This window comes from Monomorium pharaonis, chromosome 1 (genome assembly GCF_013373865.1).
Source record: "Monomorium pharaonis isolate MP-MQ-018 chromosome 1, ASM1337386v2, whole genome shotgun sequence".
Taxonomy (NCBI): domain Eukaryota; kingdom Metazoa; phylum Arthropoda; class Insecta; order Hymenoptera; family Formicidae; genus Monomorium; species Monomorium pharaonis.
This window is the reverse complement of record NC_050467.1, coordinates 26503515-26511177: the sequence shown is the minus strand read 5'-3', so window position 1 is coordinate 26511177 and position 7663 is coordinate 26503515. Positions and strand designations below refer to the sequence as shown.

General features: G+C 40.7%; 1 protein-coding gene across 5 annotated transcripts in view; it reads left to right on the top strand.

Annotated features, from left to right (window-relative positions):
- Positions 1–4980: 4980 nt before the first annotated feature.
- Positions 4981–7663, top strand: part of LOC105837171 (protein tincar) — a 121239-nt gene continuing 118556 nt past the window's right edge. For 4 of the 5 annotated variants that reach the window (XM_012681720.3, XM_012681719.3, XM_012681721.3 and 1 more), the window contains exon 1: positions 4981–5906. The gene's annotated coding sequence lies outside the window, so the exon portion shown is untranslated. The remainder of the gene's footprint in view (positions 5907–7663) is intronic. The other variant, XM_036295477.1, reaches the window with a different exon arrangement.

Below are 7663 nucleotides of genomic sequence, written 5' to 3'. Positions count from 1 at the left end.
TAATATTTATAAAAAAGTCAGATTTATTTATAAATTAAAACCTATTTAACACATTAAATAACTAATAATAAAAATAAAAACAAATATCTTTTACTTTTCATTTTTTCATATCTAATATTTTGTTTCAATACTAAAATTGAAAAATTATGAAAATCATATGTGGCAAATGTAATAAAGGGACAATAGCATATTGAATAAAATAATTAGCACCATCTCGTGTGATCCAATTGTACGATGGATGGATGGTATATTAATCATATGATAAATAAAAATATTTTGCCGTATTATTCGGATTACATATTAATTCTATTTAATAAATACATTATTTATATAAAATAAGTAGTATTTGTAATTGTCAGTATTCATCATTGACTTTACTCAGTCGGTACAAAAATACCAAGTAGTGATATCCTTTAGTATTTTGCAAGGTCTACAATGGGTGCTTTCCATTTAGTAACACAAGTCGACACAAGCATCGTTCTATCTTTTTTCATGTTCAATGAGTAACAAAGATATAATGATACTTGTGTCAATTTGTGTCACTAAATGGAAAGCACCCTATGTCAGCAGGAGTAATGGAGTAAGGAGTAAGAGTAACAATTGACCAATTAAAAACTGGGAGTGAACAAAATGGGCAAATCTCATTTCATATTTCTTACTTCTTACTCCTACTCCATTACTCCTGCTGACATTGTAGACTTTGCATTTGGTATATTGACGATTATACATATGTACTTTTTCTTTATCCATGGAGCATAAATGCTGGTAATATTTTGAAGTACTTGCAGCAGGTAAGCATTATTGACATCCAGTATTAAATACTTTACAGTATAATATACTTAACTGTTGTCAATATCTATAGCAATATTAAAAATTTGTATTATTTGTAATGCAAGGTCTACAATGTCAGCAGGAGTAATGGAATAGGAGTAAGAAGTAAGAAATATGAAATGAGATTTGCCCATTTTGTTCACTCCCAGTTTTTAATTGGTCAATTGTTACTCTTACTCCTCACTCCATTACTTCTGCTGACATTGTAGGTCTTGCATAATACCAGAGAGAAACCTGAGAGCGTCATTTTAGGTATTTTCATCCAGCGCCTCTATGTGCACCAAATGTGCACATTGAACTGTAGTCGAATATCTATGAATCCCGTAGGTAATGTGCATGACTTTTTGGGTCTCGTCTATGCTATGTCCACGATTATTTGGTTCTGCTAGACCCGTAAATTTTACAATATTTTAAATGTTTTATGCAAATGTGCATAATCGTGTTCTATAAATGTGCAATACCACATACCTATATATGATATAAATTCAAATAATTGACTTGATAAAAATTCACTCACCAATTGCTGTCGCTGCTCCTGCTGCTGCTACATTCCTTTTCTGGAATACCGAGTCGCTCCATGGATGCCACTTTTTGCTGATATCATCCTGCTATTTCGAATCGAATCGCACATTAATAACGATCGCCCGATACTTTATTCGGCAATCCCGATATTGCGGATAATATATCACACACACGAGTAAAACGTAAACCGCACGCGAGAATTTCACTTGGCGCGACCGTTACATTAAAAAAAATACGTAAATGCGTACCCTCCTCGAGCGAATACGCGCATACGAAAACTTTGCCCGGAACGAAAATCAACACGGCATGAAAGTGGCGTGACATCACGTAACTTCGTGGAAACGCAGGCTGAGGAAACCGTTTGAATGAAAATTACGCGCCGGGATACAACGAACAGAAACAAATTCGTTTCGAGAATTTCGTATGCTCGCACGACGACTAGTAGCACTTCACTTAATTGGCACTCGCGATATCCTACCGATCGTATCCTCTTCACACTTTACTCGAATGCACACGCAAACACTTCACTCGAAACCACGAAACTGAAGACAAACGCACGATGTCGCGTTTTACAAATGAATACGACCTCTGTAAAGCCTCGTCTACAGAAGTCGCAAGCAGCCAGTTGCGACTTGCGACAGCCAATGATTGTCGAGCTTTAACTAGAAACTAGGCGCTCATTGGCTATCGCAAGTCGCAAATGGCTGTTCGCGACTTCTGTAGATGAGGCTTCACATGGCTCGCGTATCGTTTGCTAGCACGACGGCACTCTCAACACAACACCGGACAATTCAATTCTGAACACGCACGGAGTCGACAGAGCGTCCGACCGGCGCTGGAACGCGAGGTAACATGGCGTACGTGACCGCTGGCAGGCGGACTCGGCGCTAGTCGGCGCCACTCGACGTTGCTAGGCGACCGACTTGTTGACTCGCCGCGCCTGCGCCGCTGCCGCCATGTTGCTCCGTTGCTCCGCGCTTCCCAGTCACGTACGCCGCTCCAGCAGCGCCGGTCGGACGTTCTGTTGACTCCGGCGTGTCTCGCGTATTCATTTGTGCGCAGGTACGGTGTTGAGTGGTTTTGAGAATGCCGTCGCGCTAACAGACGAGCCGTCCTTTTCACGTATTTTTTCAAATGTATAACGGTCGCGCCAAGTGAAATTCTCGCGCGCGGTTTACGTTTTACTCGTGTGTGATATATCATCCATAATATCGGGATTGCCGAGTAAAGTATCGGGCGATCGTTATTAATGTGCGGTTCGAGAATAGCAGGATGATGTCAGCAGAAAGTGGCATCCATGGAGCGACTCGGTATTCCGGAAAAGGAATGTAACAGTAGCAGCAGCATCAGCAGCAGGAGCAGCGACAGCAATCGGTGAGTGAATTTTTATCAAATCAATTATTTGAATTTATATCATGTATAGGTATGTGGTATTGCACATTTATAGAACACAATTATGCATATTTGCATAAAACAGATTTAAAATATTGTAAAATTTACGGGTATAGCAGAACCAAGTATTCGTGGACATAGTATAGACGAGACCCAGAAAGTCACGCACATTACCTACGGGATTTATAGATATTTGACTACATCATAGTTCAATGTGCACATTTGGTGCACATAGAGGCGCTGATGGATGAAAACATTTAAAACGATGCGATGACCGCTCTCAGGTTCTTCTCTGGTAATACTAATTGTGATTTACCAATAAAAGATAAATCTATAAAATATATTGTCGAATAAAATGAAAAAATATATATTATATGTATATATCACATTTATGTATATACAAGTATCAAAATCATGAAAAAAAATTTAATATTTAAACTTGTAAAAAATATTTTCTTTGCAGCACATCTATATATTTTTTTAGAGAAATTAATTTTACAAATAAAAATAAAAATTTACAGTTATTTAAAAGTTATCAAAACAATTACATAATATAACTCAATCTTATAGTGGTGAACTTGTATGAGAGAAAATGTATTTAATAAGGATATTTTCGGCGATGTGATTCAGCGAGTTTTATATACTATATATCGAATGATATATATAAAACTATATTGAAAGTTAACAGGGCTTATACCGGTAACACCATCGTCGGACCTTTCAATTTATCGTGATATACAAAAGAAAGTAATTGATTCGGCTCAGTTCATTACGATAAAATCGGTTTGGAGCTTTCGTATTTACGGTCAGTACACAAGGATGTAAGATAGATGAGTCGCGAACTGAAGAAGAGAAATAGGGACGGACGAAACGAGATTAAAGGTCGCCGAATCACAAGCAGCAGGTCGCTCTCACGACTTTGACCCTCTGTACCATGCAATTATTTCTTATTCTCGGCGTAATGGCGCTCAACGAAGATCCTGGAGCAGCACAGGGTCTCTTCTCTACTACCCCGGGTTAATAGTACGAACATTACTTCTTCTTTCTCGCCTTAGGTGCTGCTACGTTTCTGCAATGTCTCCCATTTGTCTACTTTTCTTCCCCGACATTGCTAACGCGGAACTACTCAAGCTCAAAGTTAGATTCTTTTCTTATCGCGATTTATATCTTTGGATGAATTTTTCTGCTGACACAGTTCTTTTCGCGTTCTTTACTCTCGTATTTAAAAATCTACACAATGCTATATATTCTTCTATGCTATTCTTTTTTTTTAAACTTATTAATTTTTTCAACTAAATTATATATGTATATAAACACAAAAAAGAGCTAAGTGACAAATAATATCCTGGTTTTGAAATTTTTAGAAATTACTTAAAAGATAAAAAATCTATTTGTATTTGATTTCAAAGATAGAAATGAATATCTCTGCTAAATGAATTTATATTGCATCGCGCATTTTGCGTGCAATGCTGTCTGGCACAGAAGAATAATAGATGAAGACGGAATGAGTAATAGTCGGGTAGTAACTAGACAGCCGGGAAAATATTTTTCGGTGGAAAGTCTCGCTGCGTAATTCCACAATAATGAAAGGTTTCCATTTACGTGACCGTCATAACAAATATTCCTGCATTATGAATCCAAGTATTTATTGCTCAATTAAAGACGGCTTGTCACGAAACAGTGGTACTGTTCTTAACTCGGAAGATAAAGCACATGAATTTTACTAACATTAGTTATATAGTTATATAAGTCGTCTAAATAGCCTAATTGTGTCTGTTTAACGCTGTGATCTCATTTTAATATTTCTAAAATAATATTGTCAAAACCAGAGTACTCCTACTTTTGTGTAAAAATGCGGCAAAATCGGAGCGCGATCATTTTCGAGTTAACAGCGGAGGCATCACTCTCGCTCATAAAGAGAAAATAAGAACTGTGATTGGTCGCGGAGGCAGACCGCTGATCGCTACCGCGACGATGCTCGTTAACGACATCGTAATCGAAGTATCCGAGTTAATACTACGAGATACTACGAGAACGCGTCCTCAGAGTTGAAGGTCCCTAGACGTCGCGGAATCCTGTCGAGAAAGAGTCAGGAGCAGGGGAGAACCGCCTCAGCCGCCGAGACTGCCCCGAGAGTCCTGCCGGGCCGAGGGCCAATGGTGGGGGAGATTGGTGTCGGTACGCGTCGGGCCAATGATGTGAGCGTAATGCGCGGCGCGGATGCGCGCGAGCCCGGCGGCTGCCGAGCACCCTCTCAGAGCGAGCGTGGACGTCCGTCGAGGCACACCTGCTCCGGTGCTTCCGTACTCCGGATTCTTGGCGTCTCTCCCTTCGCGTGCCTGTGCCATCGCGCCACCGCGAACCGTCGGGTCGTGGGAGTTGGATTTCGCGCGAGTTCGCGAGCGCCAGTGTCGCTTTTCCCGCTCTCCGCCTCCGTCCCCTCTTCCCTTCCCCCCTTCGAGTTCGCGCGCCGCTAGTTCATCTCTCCTCTCCGCAGCTTGACGATCGACGACGGTAGGCAGCAGCATCCGCGACTGCTCCGCGACTTGGAGATCGGATCGCGCCGTCTCGAACGAGAAGAGAGAGAGAGAGAGAGAGAGGGAGAGGAATACGTCGTTGAAAAAGCGGAAACGAAGGAGGTAAAGGCTGTCGCGCCGCGACTGTCGCGATAACACTCGCCGCGGGAATCGGGACACCTCGATCGAATCTCGATTCTCGGCGTGACAGTGCAGTGTGAAAACAGTGGCGTTGTTGTTGTTGTTGTTTTTGTTGTTTCGCGTTCGGAAAACGACACGGCGACGTGCGTTACACGGCGTGATCGGGCGGGCACGTGAGAGTCGTGGCTCGCGGGCATCCGAGATCCGAGTGCGTGAGCGTGCGGGGAGCAGCACCACCTCGTCCGTTGCTAGCAGCAGTCGCGGAATGTAAATACGCGCGCGCGCGCGCGCGCTCGCCCGCAACCCACCGCGGTCGGAGTTATTGTCGGATTACTTGCTCGATGGAATTCGGGAATCGAGTTTCGCAGTGGTGATTTCGGAGTGCCAGCCAACGCTTTTGGCGCCGTTCAACGACAGCTTCCTGGACGTCCTGACTTTATCCGCCCGCTTCATACAACGGCAACTTCACACCGGAGACGCCTTCGGGACTCCTTCGCTCAAGAGGTATTACAATCGTTGTTATACCTTCCAATTCAAATCGCCTTTAATCGCAGATCGATCAATCCGGAGCCGAGCTTTAATACAAGACTTCGGTATTCAATACTGTAAATATGTTGAATTGAAATTTAAGCTCACCTTCGATGGAATAACTTGCGTGTAAATTTGAGACGTTAAAATTTTTATATTTTGTTACGATAGAGTAATTCAATTTGTAAAAACTGTGTTTCCTTTTATTAGCGCTTTGATATTACGATATTAAAGAAACGGCTCTGGATCGATCGGAGATTCTGTCAATTGAAAAAAAAGAGGCAAATTATCGAATTTGTTGTGTACACTGATGTCTTGTATAAAATACTTATTGAGGAAGAATTGAGGTGTACGAAATTAAAATGCGTAATATTTGTGGTTGTAGCGTCATTTTATTTCTTTTTTCTGTAATAGCTTGTAGTGTTACATACCGCGGATAAACCGCTAAAAAATTTTATTCAACAAGGTCAATGTAATAGCAGAAATTGATAGCTATAGCTAAAACGAGATGAATGACTATACAAACTCGTAGTTTGCGGTTTACCGCTCGATTTTCCAGCAGAAACGTTTTCTTGAGCGAGCGTACGCATCACACATGACCCATTTGCTAGATGTAATAACATGTCTACAGTATCGTCAGAGAGTTTAGAATCAAGGAGATTTATATGTTACTAGTTTCAAAGCAGCTTCATATTGCTTAAGACTCAGCTTTTGCTTAGTAAATTTTATATTGATTGCTAAAAATAATATCTAATGATCAAAATCTGATCTCTTGTTGGAAAATATTAATTTCCACTTTGAAAATAGTAACGTACAGATTGTAATTTACTCCGAAACTTTGACAGTAGTGTTTTTCAAGCACTGTTACGATTATATAATTAATTTGGAAAATGTAATTGAGAAAAGATCTCTGACAAATCTTCTGTTGGAGTTTCGGATGCTCCACAATTTTTGCCGAGTACGCGAGATTTCATGCGTAACGTTAGATAAATTCGCATATGAATAGCAGACAGATCGAACAACTGTATGCGGGATCTACGGGGTCTCATGGGACAATACAAAAATATTGACGAAATGCAGAGTGCACTGAACCCATATGGCGCCGAACGGTCTGCACACGCTTGTTTACATTTTAGAATTTATTTGGCGTAAGAAATGTTTGCTTAGCGCTCACGTACGTGATAAACCATGCAAATATTTTTCCAAAGTATTACGTCTGCATTCGCGTTGCGACGATATCAATTTTTTTTTACATTTTGTTTTGAAACCAGGTTTAATTTCGCGAAGAGAATGTTGCGCGAAATGCCGTAACTTCAGATATATTTGACGAACGCCCGGAGCATATCCAATTGTGAAATACTCATGACCACGTCACGACTGACAATGAGTCGTTTAATTCGCTCACAATGGGTCAGGCAAATAAATTCCAGATATAGGATAAACGTAATGTAAATGCAACGTATGCATCTCACGCAATACGTATCCGACAAAATTGAGATATATGATGTTTTAAAGATGTCTTATGATGTCTAAAAATATCTAAATGACGTCTTTAAGACGTCTCATAACTTTAAACATGGCGCTCTGTGTGTGTGTGTGTGTGTGTGTGTGTGTGTGTGTGTGTGTGTGTGTGTGTGTGTGTGTGTGTGTGTGTGTGTGTGTGTGTGTGATATTAGAGGAGAAGGTGGTATTATGACCCCATTTAATAATCAATATTTTAAATTGAAAACTTA